This window comes from Schistocerca gregaria, unplaced genomic scaffold (assembly GCF_023897955.1).
Source record: "Schistocerca gregaria isolate iqSchGreg1 unplaced genomic scaffold, iqSchGreg1.2 ptg001152l, whole genome shotgun sequence".
NCBI classification, from domain to species: Eukaryota; Metazoa; Arthropoda; class Insecta; order Orthoptera; family Acrididae; genus Schistocerca; species Schistocerca gregaria.
The window spans coordinates 30001-43437 of record NW_026062484.1 but is presented as its reverse complement, the minus strand read 5'-3'; the positions used below and the strand labels follow the sequence as shown (position 1 = coordinate 43437).

General features: G+C 54.5%; 2 non-coding genes across 2 annotated transcripts; both read right to left on the bottom strand.

Moving 5' to 3' along the window:
* Positions 1-3011: 3011 nt before the first annotated feature.
* On the bottom strand, positions 3012-3166 carry LOC126328964 (5.8S ribosomal RNA). The gene has a single exon (XR_007562068.1). It is a non-coding gene; the product is annotated as a 5.8S ribosomal RNA (ribosomal RNA).
* A 371-nt stretch (positions 3167-3537) lies between these two features.
* Positions 3538-5430, bottom strand: LOC126328966 (small subunit ribosomal RNA). Its single transcript, XR_007562070.1, has one exon. It is a non-coding gene; the product is annotated as a small subunit ribosomal RNA (ribosomal RNA).
* Positions 5431-13437: the final 8007 nt, after the last annotated feature.

Sequence of the window (13437 nt, the reverse complement as noted above, 5' to 3'; positions counted from 1 at the left end):
ACATTCAGAGCACTGGGCAGAAATCACATTGCGTCAACACCCGCTAGGGCCATCGCAATGCTTTGTTTTAATTAGACAGTCGGATTCCCCCAGTCCGTGCCAGTTCTGAGTTGATCGTTGAATGGCGGCCGAAGAGAATCCGCGCACCCGCGCGCCCCCGGAGGAGCACGCTAAGGCGGACGCGGCCTCGCAGCAAGGAAGATCCGTGGGAGGCCAAGGCACGGGACCGAGCTCGGATCCTGCACGCAGGTTGAAGCACCGGGGCGCGAACGCCGCGCAGGCGCGCGCATCCTGCACCGCCGGCCAGCACGAGGCCAACCAACGGCGAGAGCAGACCACGCCCGCGCTAAACGCCCGCACTTACCGGCACCCCTACGGCACTCACCTCGCCCAGGCCCGGCACGTTAGCGCTGACCCACTTCCCGACCAAGCCCGACACGCCCCGATCCTCAGAGCCAATCCTTATCCCGAAGTTACGGATCCAATTTGCCGACTTCCCTTACCTACATTATTCTATCGACTAGAGGCTCTTCACCTTGGAGACCTGCTGCGGATATGGGTACGAACCGGCGCGACACCTCCACGTGGCCCTCTCCCGGATTTTCAAGGTCCGAGGGGAAGATCGGGACACCGCCGCAACTGCGGTGCTCTTCGCGTTCCAAACCCTATCTCCCTGCTAGAGGATTCCAGGGAACTCGAACGCTCATGCAGAAAAGAAAACTCTTCCCCGATCTCCCGACGGCGTCTCCGGGTCCTTTTGGGTTACCCCGACGAGCATCTCTAAAAGAGGGGCCCGACTTATATCGGTTCCGCTGCCGGGTTCCGGAATAGGAACCGGATTCCCTTTCGCCCAACGGGGGCCAGCACAAAGTGCATCATGCTATGACGGCCCCCATCAACATCGGATTTCTCCTAGGGCTTAGGATCGACTGACTCGTGTGCAACGGCTGTTCACACGAAACCCTTCTCCGCGTCAGCCCTCCAGGGCCTCGCTGGAGTATTTGCTACTACCACCAAGATCTGCACCGACGGCGGCTCCAGGCAGGCTCACGCCCAGACCCTTCTGCGCCCACCGCCGCGACCCTCCTACTCGTCAGGGCTTCGCGGCCGGCCGCGAGGACCGGCCATGACTGCCAGACTGACGGCCGAGTATAGGCACGACGCTTCAGCGCCATCCATTTTCAGGGCTAGTTGCTTCGGCAGGTGAGTTGTTACACACTCCTTAGCGGATTCCGACTTCCATGGCCACCGTCCTGCTGTCTTAAGCAACCAACGCCTTTCATGGTTTCCCATGAGCGTCGATTCGGGCGCCTTAACTCGGCGTTTGGTTCATCCCACAGCGCCAGTTCTGCTTACCAAAAGTGGCCCACTTGGCACTCCGATCCGAGTCGTTTGCTCGCGGCTTCAGCATATCAAGCAAGCCGGAGATCTCACCCATTTAAAGTTTGAGAATAGGTTGAGGTCGTTTCGGCCCCAAGGCCTCTAATCATTCGCTTTACCGGATGAGACTCGTACGAGCACCAGCTATCCTGAGGGAAACTTCGGAGGGAACCAGCTACTAGATGGTTCGATTAGTCTTTCGCCCCTATACCCAGCTCCGACGATCGATTTGCACGTCAGAATCGCTACGGACCTCCATCAGGGTTTCCCCTGACTTCGTCCTGGCCAGGCATAGTTCACCATCTTTCGGGTCCCAACGTGTACGCTCTAGGTGCGCCTCACCTCGCAATGAGGACGAGACGCCCCGGGAGTGCGGAGGCCGCCGCCCCGTGAAGGGCGGGGAAGCCCCATCCTCCCTCGGCCCGCGCAAGGCGAGACCTTCACTTTCATTACGCCTTTAGGTTTCGTACAGCCCAATGACTCGCGCACATGTTAGACTCCTTGGTCCGTGTTTCAAGACGGGTCGTGAAATTGTCCAAAGCTGAAGCGCCGCTGACGGGAGCGATTATTCCGCCCGAGAGCATCCCGAGCCAACAGCGGCGCGGGTCCGGGGCCGGGCCAGGTAGGTCCGTCATCCGGGAAGAACCGCGCGCGCTTGCCGGGAGCCCGAGCGCCCAAAGGGGCGAATCGACTCCTCCAGATATACCGCCGAGCAGCCAGCCAGGACACCGGGGCTCTGCCCAACAGACGCGAACCGAGGCCCGCGGAAGGACAGGCTGCGCACCCGGGCCGTAGGCCGGCACCCAGCGGGTCGCGACGTCCTACTAGGGGAGAAGTGCGGCCCACCGCACACCGGAACGGCCCCACCCCGCGGCGAGTGGAAAGGCAACCGGACACGACCCCGCCGCGGATTGCTCCGCGCGGGCGGCCGGCCCCATCTGCCGAGGGCGGGGGCCAGTGGCCGGATGGGCGTGAATCTCACCCGTTCGACCTTTCGGACTTCTCACGTTTACCCCAGAACGGTTTCACGTACTTTTGAACTCTCTCTTCAAAGTTCTTTTCAACTTTCCCTCACGGTACTTGTTCGCTATCGGTCTCGTGGTCATATTTAGTCTCAGATGGAGTTTACCACCCACTTGGAGCTGCACTCTCAAGCAACCCGACTCGAAGGAGAGGTCCCGCCGACGCTCGCACCGGCCGCTACGGGCCTGGCACCCTCTACGGGCCGTGGCCTCATTCAAGTTGGACTTGGGCTCGGCGCGAGGCGTCGGGGTAGTGGACCCTCCCAAACACCACATGCCACGACAGGCGGCAGCCTGCGGGGTTCGGTGCTGGACTCTTCCCTGTTCGCTCGCCGCTACTGGGGGAATCCTTGTTAGTTTCTTTTCCTCCGCTTAGTAATATGCTTAAATTCAGCGGGTAGTCTCGCCTGCTCTGAGGTCGTTGTACGAGGTGTCGCACGCCACACCGCCAGCCGGCTGTGCACGCTACCGAGAAAGTACCGGTATGCGAACCGCCAGGCGACGGGCGCGCATCGCACGTTTAAGGAGACGCGGCCGGCCACACAGGCGACCACGACACTCCCACGTCTCCGAAGCGGGACAAACGCCGCGCGCTTCAGTATACGTAGCCGACCCTCAGCCAGACGTGGCCCGGGAACGGAATCCATGGACCGCAATGTGCGTTCGAAACGTCGATGTTCATGTGTCCTGCAGTTCACATGTCGACGCGCAATTTGCTGCGTTCTTCATCGACCCACGAGCCGAGTGATCCACCGTCCTGGGTGATCTTTTCCTTTTCAGTCTCCCACTGTCTCTTTCAAGACAGTAGCATTTGCGGGACTGAGGCGTCTGACGGCCCCTGTTCCACTATTTTTTTTGTGTCCAACGGCCTCACAGCCGATGGGCGTCGTACGGCTCCACACCGGAGCGGACAGGCACTCGGGCGAACGTCATTCAAAACCGGCGCCAGGCGCCAGGTACCGCAGGCCAGCCGCTCCAGAGCTTCAGCGCTCGTACCACACAACAACAACAACAACAACACTTCCGCTAGTTTTGAGAGGCACGCGTGGTTCCGCACGCGGCGCACGGCCACTGCCGTACAGGTAGCGTGTTGCGCGACACGACACGCACATCGAAAGACATGCAGTCTAGTCGGTAATGATCCTTCCGCAGGTTCACCTACGGAAACCTTGTTACGACTTTTACTTCCTCTAAATGATCAAGTTTGGTCATCTTTCCGGTAGCATCGGCAACGACAGAGTCGATGCCGCGTACCAGTCCGAAGACCTCACTAAATCATTCAATCGGTAGTAGCGACGGGCGGTGTGTACAAAGGGCAGGGACGTAATCAACGCGAGCTTATGACTCGCGCTTACTGGGAATTCCTCGTTCATGGGGAACAATTGCAAGCCCCAATCCCTAGCACGAAGGAGGTTCAGCGGGTTACCCCGACCTTTCGGCCTAGGAAGACACGCTGATTCCTTCAGTGTAGCGCGCGTGCGGCCCAGAACATCTAAGGGCATCACAGACCTGTTATTGCTCAATCTCGTGCGGCTAGAAGCCGCCTGTCCCTCTAAGAAGAAAAGTAATCGCTGACAGCACGAAGGATGTCACGCGACTAGTTAGCAGGCTAGAGTCTCGTTCGTTATCGGAATTAACCAGACAAATCGCTCCACCAACTAAGAACGGCCATGCACCACCACCCACCGAATCAAGAAAGAGCTATCAATCTGTCAATCCTTCCGGTGTCCGGGCCTGGTGAGGTTTCCCGTGTTGAGTCAAATTAAGCCGCAGGCTCCACTCCTGGTGGTGCCCTTCCGTCAATTCCTTTAAGTTTCAGCTTTGCAACCATACTTCCCCCGGAACCCAAAAGCTTTGGTTTCCCGGAGGCTGCCCGCCGAGTCATCGGAGGAACTGCGGCGGATCGCTGGCTGGCATCGTTTATGGTTAGAACTAGGGCGGTATCTGATCGCCTTCGAACCTCTAACTTTCGTTCTTGATTAATGAAAACATACTTGGCAAATGCTTTCGCTTCTGTTCGTCTTGCGACGATCCAAGAATTTCACCTCTAACGTCGCAATACGAATGCCCCCGCCTGTCCCTATTAATCATTACCTCGGGTTCCGAAAACCAACAAAATAGAACCGAGGTCCTATTCCATTATTCCATGCACACAGTATTCAGGCGGGCTTGCCTGCTTTAAGCACTCTAATTTGTTCAAAGTAAACGTGCCGGCCCACCGAGACACTCAACAAAGAGCACCCTGGTAGGATTTAAACGGGGTCCGCCTCGGGACGCGAAAGCACCCCTTCGGCTCGCCCCACCGGCAGGACGTCCCACGATACATGCCAGTTAAACACCGACGGGCGGTGAACCAACAGCGTGGGACACAAATCCAACTACGAGCTTTTTAACCGCAACAACTTTAATATACGCTATTGGAGCTGGAATTACCGCGGCTGCTGGCACCAGACTTGCCCTCCAATAGATACTCGTTAAAGGATTTAAAGTGTACTCATTCCGATTACGGGGCCTCGGATGAGTCCCGTATCGTTATTTTTCGTCACTACCTCCCCGTGCCGGGAGTGGGTAATTTGCGCGCCTGCTGCCTTCCTTGGATGTGGTAGCCGTTTCTCAGGCTCCCTCTCCGGAATCGAACCCTGATTCCCCGTTACCCGTTACAACCATGGTAGGCGCAGAACCTACCATCGACAGTTGATAAGGCAGACATTTGAAAGATGCGTCGCCGGTACGAGGACCGTGCGATCAGCCCAAAGTTATTCAGAGTCACCAAGGCAAACGGACCAGACAAGCCAATCCGATTGGTTTTGATCTAATAAAAGCGTCCCTTCCATCTCTGGTCGGGACTCTGTTTGCATGTATTAGCTCTAGAATTACCACAGTTATCCAAGTAACGTGGGTACGATCTAAGGAACCATAACTGATTTAATGAGCCATTCGCGGTTTCACCTTAATGCGGCTTGTACTGAGACATGCATGGCTTAATCTTTGAGACAAGCATATGACTACTGGCAGGATCAACCAGGGAGCTGCGTCAACTAGAGCTGAGCAGCCGGCCGCCCGGGAGTGTGTCCCGGGGGCCCGCGCGAACACGCAAGCGTCCGCTCAATTATTCTGCAAACAGGAGGAGGCCGAGCTCCCCTGCACGATACACCTCGAAACCCTCTCAGGTCCCGGCGGCGCGCAGCGCCGTCCTAGGTACTTGGTCGGTTTCGAGAGAGGCGCAATCGCCCGGAGTTAGGCGAGTAGACGGTTTTAGTGAGAACACCCTTGCTCCCAACTGAGCTTGCCGCTGCCGACAGAGGCCCGGGAGCGTGCTGTCGTGGCATTGCCGGCGGGAGACAACACGCGCCACCTATGGTGACCGGCAGCTCCAACGCCAGCGCCACACAAGGGCAAAGCCCCACTTGGGTGCAGAAGCGAACTCTCCCAGCACAGCGCACGCGCCAACACGTCCGCACAACTGCGATACAAACCACCTGCGAGAACCGCTGGGGCGACCGAGCAGCAGACGGCGTCGCGGCGCCGAGTGCCAGGCGGCGGCGCATCCTCAACGCACACAGTCCTCAATCAGACCAGCACACTGCAGATGTCCACCGCGCTTCGCACCGGGCTCGGCTGAACCAACTTTGGCCGCCAGGCGCCGCGTGCAGGGTGCGCCGCAGCGTAGCTGCGCCGCCTGCCGGGCCCGTCGGCTGGCGCTCCTGCCACTCGGCGCCCCCCACCAGCCGCCTGTTGCGCGTGCGCCCACGCAGCGCGCGGCCAACACGCCGGGCGGCCCCCCTTCACCGGCCGGGAACAGTCCCACCAAGCCACCGCCGCGTATCGCTTCATACCCACATGGGCCTAGTCACGTGTGTGGATGTGGCGGGTACCGCTGAAACAACCGGTTAATAGCTGTACCGATCGTCGCCATCACAGATTCACCTCCAGCGTGAACAACCGCTCAACAACGGATTTCCAGTTCATTTGCGTATCTTGGGCAGTAAACGTAGATGTCCACCTACATTTGCGAATTCAACAATTCTTGCATGCCAGGATGTCATGTGTCACGACACGCTACATCAGACCACATACACACTGCGACATGTGCAGAAGAGAACACGTGGAAGGTGGCCCGCGCACGTATGCGATGTCCCTTCCGCGATCCACTGTCAACCGGCATCTGCGGCATGTCCCAGATATGGAACGCGGTCCACCAGGGTAGCACTTTGTGTGAGGCAATACGACAAAGTCGGAATACACGCGTCACTACATCAGACGGCTCACGCTGACCTGACCTGACCTGACTCACCGCACCACCACCCCCAGCGACCCAGGGTGACATACAATGCGTTCGTACGTTCCTCCCACACGCCTCTACGGCGTACCACAGTGCAACCTAGCTGTTATTGGGAGACGAGACAAGTAGCATCGAGCACATCATATGGAAATTGAGATTCGACACCGTTGGGCACAGCCAGCGTACGGTCACACGTATCACACTACTTCACTCTGTACGTAACGACCGATGATCGGTACAGCGTGTGGGTTACGCGTACGACATCAGCGGACAATGGACACAGACCATACCACGACGTACACTGAGGGCGTCGACATCTGAATGCAACTGAACAGCTGCGAGGCTCATTTAACACTCAAACGCCAGACCGACCAGCTTGAGAGGACAGAGACACAAAGAGGGGGACAGAGGGAGGGGGGGGGGGCGATATAGTCCTATTGCAGTACAATTGACAGTGGATAGCGGGAATATGTGGAAAGTAAGCAACACTCGCAAGACATCTACATGAGGATAACAACGACACCAGAGATTCCGAGCAGTGAACTATGTTAGGCAAAGGGACAACGTGGGTTAGGTTAAGGGACAACGTGGGTTAGGTTAAGGGACAACGTGGGTTAGGTTAAGGGACAACGTGGGTTAGGTTAAGGGACAACGTGGGTTAGGTTAAGGGACAACGTGGGTTAGGTTAAGGGACAACGTGGGTTAGGTTAAGGGACAACGTGGGTTAGGTTAAGGGACAACGTGGGTTAGGTTAAGGGACAACGTGGGTTAGGTTAAGGGACAACGTGGGTTAGGTTAAGGGACAACGTGGGTTAGGTTAAGGGACAACGTGGGTTAGGTTAAGGGACAACGTGGGTTAGGTTAAGGGACAACGTGGGTTAGGTTAAGGGACAACGTGGGTTAGGTTAAGGGACAACGTGGGTTAGGTTAAGGGACAACGTGGGTTAGGTTAAGGGACAACGTGGGTTAGGTTAAGGGACAACGTGGGTTAGGTTAAGGGACAACGTGGGTTAGGTTAAGGGACAACGTGGGTTAGGTTAAGGGACAACGTGGGTTAGGTTAAGGGACAACGTGGGTTAGGTTAAGGGACAACGTGGGTTAGGTTAAGGGACAACGTGGGTTAGGTTAAGGGACAACGTGGGTTAGGTTAAGGGACAACGTGGGTTAGGTTAAGGGACAACGTGGGTTAGGTTAAGGGACAACGTGGGTTAGGTTAAGGGACAACGTGGGTTAGGTTAAGGGACAACGTGGGTTAGGTTAAGGGACAACGTGGGTTAGGTTAAGGGACAACGTGGGTTAGGTTAAGGGACAACGTGGGTTAGGTTAAGGGACAACGTGGGTTAGGTTAAGGGACAACGTGGGTTAGGTTAAGGGACAACGTGGGTTAGGTTAAGGGACAACGTGGGTTAGGTTAAGGGACAACGTGGGTTAGGTTAAGGGACAACGTGGGTTAGGTTAAGGGACAACGTGGGTTAGGTTAAGGGACAACGTGGGTTAGGTTAAGGGACAACGTGGGTTAGGTTAAGGGACAACGTGGGTTAGGTTAAGGGACAACGTGGGTTAGGTTAAGGGACAACGTGGGTTAGGTTAAGGGACAACGTGGGTTAGGTTAAGGGACAACGTGGGTTAGGTTAAGGGACAACGTGGGTTAGGTTAAGGGACAACGTGGGTTAGGTTAAGGGACAACGTGGGTTAGGTTAAGGGACAACGTGGGTTAGGTTAAGGGACAACGTGGGTTAGGTTAAGGGACAACGTGGGTTAGGTTAAGGGACAACTTGAGTTAGGTTAAGGGACAACTTGAGTTAGGTTAAGGGACAACTTGAGTTAGGTTAAGGGACAACTTGAGTTAGGTTAAGGGACAACTTGAGTTAGGTTAAGGGACAACTTGAGTTAGGTTAAGGGACAACTTGAGTTAGGTTAAGGGACAACTTGAGTTAGGTTAAGGGACAACTTGAGTTAGGTTAAGGGACAACTTGAGTTAGGTTAAGGGACAACTTGAGTTAGGTTAAGGGACAACTTGAGTTAGGTTAAGGGACAACTTGAGTTAGGTTAAGGGACAACTTGAGTTAGGTTAAGGGACAACTTGAGTTAGGTTAAGGGACAACTTGAGTTAGGTTAAGGGACAACTTGAGTTAGGTTAAGGGACAACTTGAGTTAGGTTAAGGGACAACTTGAGTTAGGTTAAGGGACAACTTGAGTTAGGTTAAGGGACAACTTGAGTTAGGTTAAGGGACAACTTGAGTTAGGTTAAGGGACAACTTGAGTTAGGTTAAGGGACAACTTGAGTTAGGTTAAGGGACAACTTGAGTTAGGTTAAGGGACAACTTGAGTTAGGTTAAGGGACAACTTGAGTTAGGTTAAGGGACAACTTGAGTTAGGTTAAGGGACAACTTGAGTTAGGTTAAGGGATAATGTGGTACAACCACAGTTAGGTTAAGGGATAATGTGGTACAACCACAGTTAGGTTAAGGGATAATGTGGTACAACCACAGTTAGGTTAAGGGATAATGTGGTACAACCACAGTTAGGTTAAGGGATAATGTGGTACAACCACAGTTAGGTTAAGGGATAATGTGGTACAACCACAGTTAGGTTAAGGGATAATGTGGTACAACCACAGTTAGGTTAAGGGATAATGTGGTACAACCACAGTTAGGTTAAGGGATAATGTGGTACAACCACAGTTAGGTTAAGGGATAATGTGGTACAACCACAGTTAGGTTAAGGGATAATGTGGTACAACCACAGTTAGGTTAAGGGATAATGTGGTACAACCACAGTTAGGTTAAGGGATAATGTGGTACAACCACAGTTAGGTTAAGGGATAATGTGGTACAACCACAGTTAGGTTAAGGGATAATGTGGTACAACCACAGTTAGGTTAAGGGATAATGTGGTACAACCACAGTTAGGTTAAGGGATAATGTGGTACAACCACAGTTAGGTTAAGGGATAATGTGGTACAACCACAGTTAGGTTAAGGGATAATGTGGTACAACCACAGTTAGGTTAAGGGATAATGTGGTACAACCACAGTTAGGTTAAGCGATAATGTGGTACAACCACAGTTAGGTTAAGCGATAATGTGGTACAACCACAGTTAGGTTAAGCGATAATGTGGTACAACCACAGTTAGGTTAAGCGATAATGTGGTACAACCACAGTTAGGTTAAGCGATAATGTGGTACAACCACAGTTAGGTTAAGCGATAATGTGGTACAACCACAGTTAGGTTAAGCGATAATGTGGTACAACCACAGTTAGGTTAAGCGATAATGTGGTACAACCACAGTTAGGTTAAGCGATAATGTGGTACAACCACAGTTAGGTTAAGCGATAATGTGGTACAGCCACAGTTAGGTTAAGCGATAATGTGGTACAGCCACAGTTAGGTTAAGCGATAAAGTTGGTTAAATTTGGTATTGTGTGGGAAGGGTGCAGAGAGAGAGGGGGGGGGGTGGATAGTGGTGGCAGTACGCGGATGCCTGAGTCACCGTCAGATACGTCACGTCGGTTCGATGCTTGTAGCAAGAGGCTGGCGGATGTGTGTCTCTCACTTCTGCAATTTTTCATGTGGTATAACACGAGGGCGGGGGATGATATTTGGTGCCCCTCTGTGTAGGATGTGTGTTGGTGGTGTTGATTTATCTGAGCAATGGTAGTTGTCGGAGGAGTGGGGTATTGTGCTTTTATAGGTGGACCTACTGCTCTGGTTATCATAGTGTCGACGGTGCAATGTGGCAGAGAGGATGCACTCGACATTGTCGCATTCCAGATGTTTACGTATTGTGTGTCTCCGTTGCAGGCCGAGAGTGGTGCATGTTCGAGTGTCTGGCTGACGTGCGATTCACGTTGTGTGCCCAGTCTTACAGCACGTATAGGGACATTCGCATAAATCATCTATATGTGGCCTTGCATCATTTACTAAGCAGTGCCGTGAGACGACCGAACTATTAGGAAAGTACTGATGTACCGCATAATGTTTACCTTCCACCACACGGCGAGTATCGACTCTGCCCAGCGTTGCCACCGCAGGCAGCGGTCACCGTCACCATTGTGCGGCGGAACGGAACATCTATATCCTCAGAGGGGCACTCTTTGCCGCCGGGCGTCAGGTCTCGCGGCCTGCCGGCCAGCGGCCACGACGAACTTACCGCATGTATAGGGACATTCGCATGTATCATCTATCTATGTGGCCCTGCATCAATTACTAAGCAGTGCCGTGAGACGACTGAACTATTAGTAAAGTACTGATGAACAGCAGAATGTTTACCTTCCACAATGGGCGAGTGGTCGACTCTACCCCAGCGTCGCCACCGCAGGAAGCGGTCTTGGAAAAACTACCCCCACACCGTCACCATTGTGCGGGGGAACGGACCCTCTATATCCACAGAGGAGCACTCTTTGCCACCGGGCTTTAGGTCTCGCGACCTGCCGTCCAGTGCCCACGGGGAACCGCGTGGAGGTGGTGCCGCCGTAGCATCCGCTTACAATGGGCAATCAGCCGGCGCACGTTTCTCCTGCGGGTAGCAGGGTCCACAGCACTCGGCTCGGGCTAGCCAGGCCTTGCCCATCGTCGAGCCCGGAATTTCCGGGTTCTTGGCCTAGAGTCTGTCGCTACTTAGTCATCGTCAGCCCATGAGTCGTCGTCTGAATCATTGCTGCTGGTCTCCGGAGTCGTGTCGGGGTCATGGAGCATTCCTGCTCTTTCCCTCACGAGTTCCAAAGCCCTCCGCTGCAAATATTGATCCAGAGCCTGTGCGGATATTGCAGACGCAAGAGTGTTGAGCGCTCTCCAGTGCTCTCTGCTCCGGAGTAGCGCTCTAACATCTCTGTTAGGGGGCAGTTGTTCCCGTACTTCAGCAAATTGTGGACAGTCCCACAGAGTGTGCTCCGGGGTTCCTTCCTCGCCACAGTCACAGTCTGTGGTTTCTCTTTTGCCAGTCCTACACAAGTAGGTGGAAAAGGGCCCATGTCCTGTCAAGAAATGCACCAATCCCCGTGAGGGTTTCAGAAACCGAAGTCTCATCCGCTCTCTCACGTTGGGGAAAAAATGGTGCACGCGCCTGCTTGTGCGGAGCGCGTCCCACCTCTGCTGCCACTCGTCAAAGAGCCAGTTCCGGACTTCAGCAGCGCTGTCTGCCGGTCGGCCTAAGATGTTATTGACCCCATCCGGATTTCCCTTCCGGAGCCAATACAGCGCACCCCTTTCCCTGACCAGCAGGTCAAGTGGGGGGATTGCTGTGATGACTAGTAGCGCATCGGCGGAAGTCGTGCTGTATGCTCCAGTGAGGCGCAACAGCGCTTGGCGCTGCAGCCTCCTCATCGCCGCCGCAGGTTTTCTCTGTCTCAGCCTATGAGCCCATACACTCGACCCGTAAGCCGTGATGGCCACGAGAATGCTCGAGTGATATAGCCTTAATGTCTGCAATGGCAGATGGTATTGCTTGTTTGCAATACTGGCTATCTTGTGGAAGAGGGCCTGGCTTTTGCGACATACGATCTCGATATGCGCAGAGAACAGTCTGGACTCATCGAGGTGGATTCCCAGATACCTCGCCATGCGTGTTCGCCTGATAGCTCCATCGTTGGCACCGCCAGCAATTCGGAGTACAGGGCCACGTGCCAAACGGCCGCGCAGCAAGATATACACAGTCTTCTCTGCAGACAGCTTCAGCTTCACTTTATGGCACCACTGCTGCAGGGCGTTGAGCGCTGCGTTGCAGTTTACTTCCAACATTGCCCGAGAGTCACCTTCTATCACTAGAAGGATGTCATCGGCGTACGCTACTACGCCTCGCACTTGTCGCAGTTCTCCTAGTTCCGCCAACACAGGCTCGAGGCCTACATCCCAGAATATGGGACCGCAGACCGAGCCCTGTGGGCATCCCTTGGTGATCGACTTCTCAACCGCCCGCCCCGGGCACCGCAAAACCGCCCGCCGGTTACGGCAGTAGTCTAGCAGGCACCGGTACAGGGGCCCAGGACATTCCAACTTCCTTAGGCTGTCGAACAGTGCCGGCCACCAGAGGTTGTCGAAAGCCCCAGCGATGTCAACCATTATCCCCGCAACGTACTTGGCTGTAGATGTGTCCACCAACAACATTGCCTTGTTTATAGCATCTTCTGTACACAGACCCCTCCTGAATCCATATTGGTCGGGACTGCGTCCCCTAAGTTCCCGGTGTTGCTCTAGCCGAAGGCATAGGAGCTTCTCCTGGAGCTTAGCCATGGAGTTCAAGAGACAGATGGGTCGGTATGATTTCAGCACTTCCGGATCCTTGTCCTCACCCTTTCTCAGAATGACCACTTCGGCCAACTTCCACGATTCTGGTACCCGTCCCTGACGTAAGCACTCATTGTAGAGGTTAGTCAGGTAAGGGCAGATCTCCGCGCACAGGGCTTGGAGAACCTCGGCAGCGAGTCCATCATGGCCCGTCGCCTTTTTACGGCGCAATTCAAGAATTGCGGCGGTAACTTCACGTTCAGTGAACGGAGCAACAGGCGTCTCATCGGCATACAGCTCATGGAGTTGTCGCCTCAAATTCCCCTGTTCCTCGTCCTCATCTTCGCTACTATCGTCGGGCAATAAGGTACTCATGAGGAGCTCAGCTGACTCTTGCCAGTCCTTGGTGTGACTGCCATCGATCTTCCTTAGGGTCGACAGGACCGTCGGTGACCGAACTTTTGACACGGCAATCTTGTACGGTGTACCCCAGGGGTCAGCCGCCAGACTGTCACGAACAAAAGACT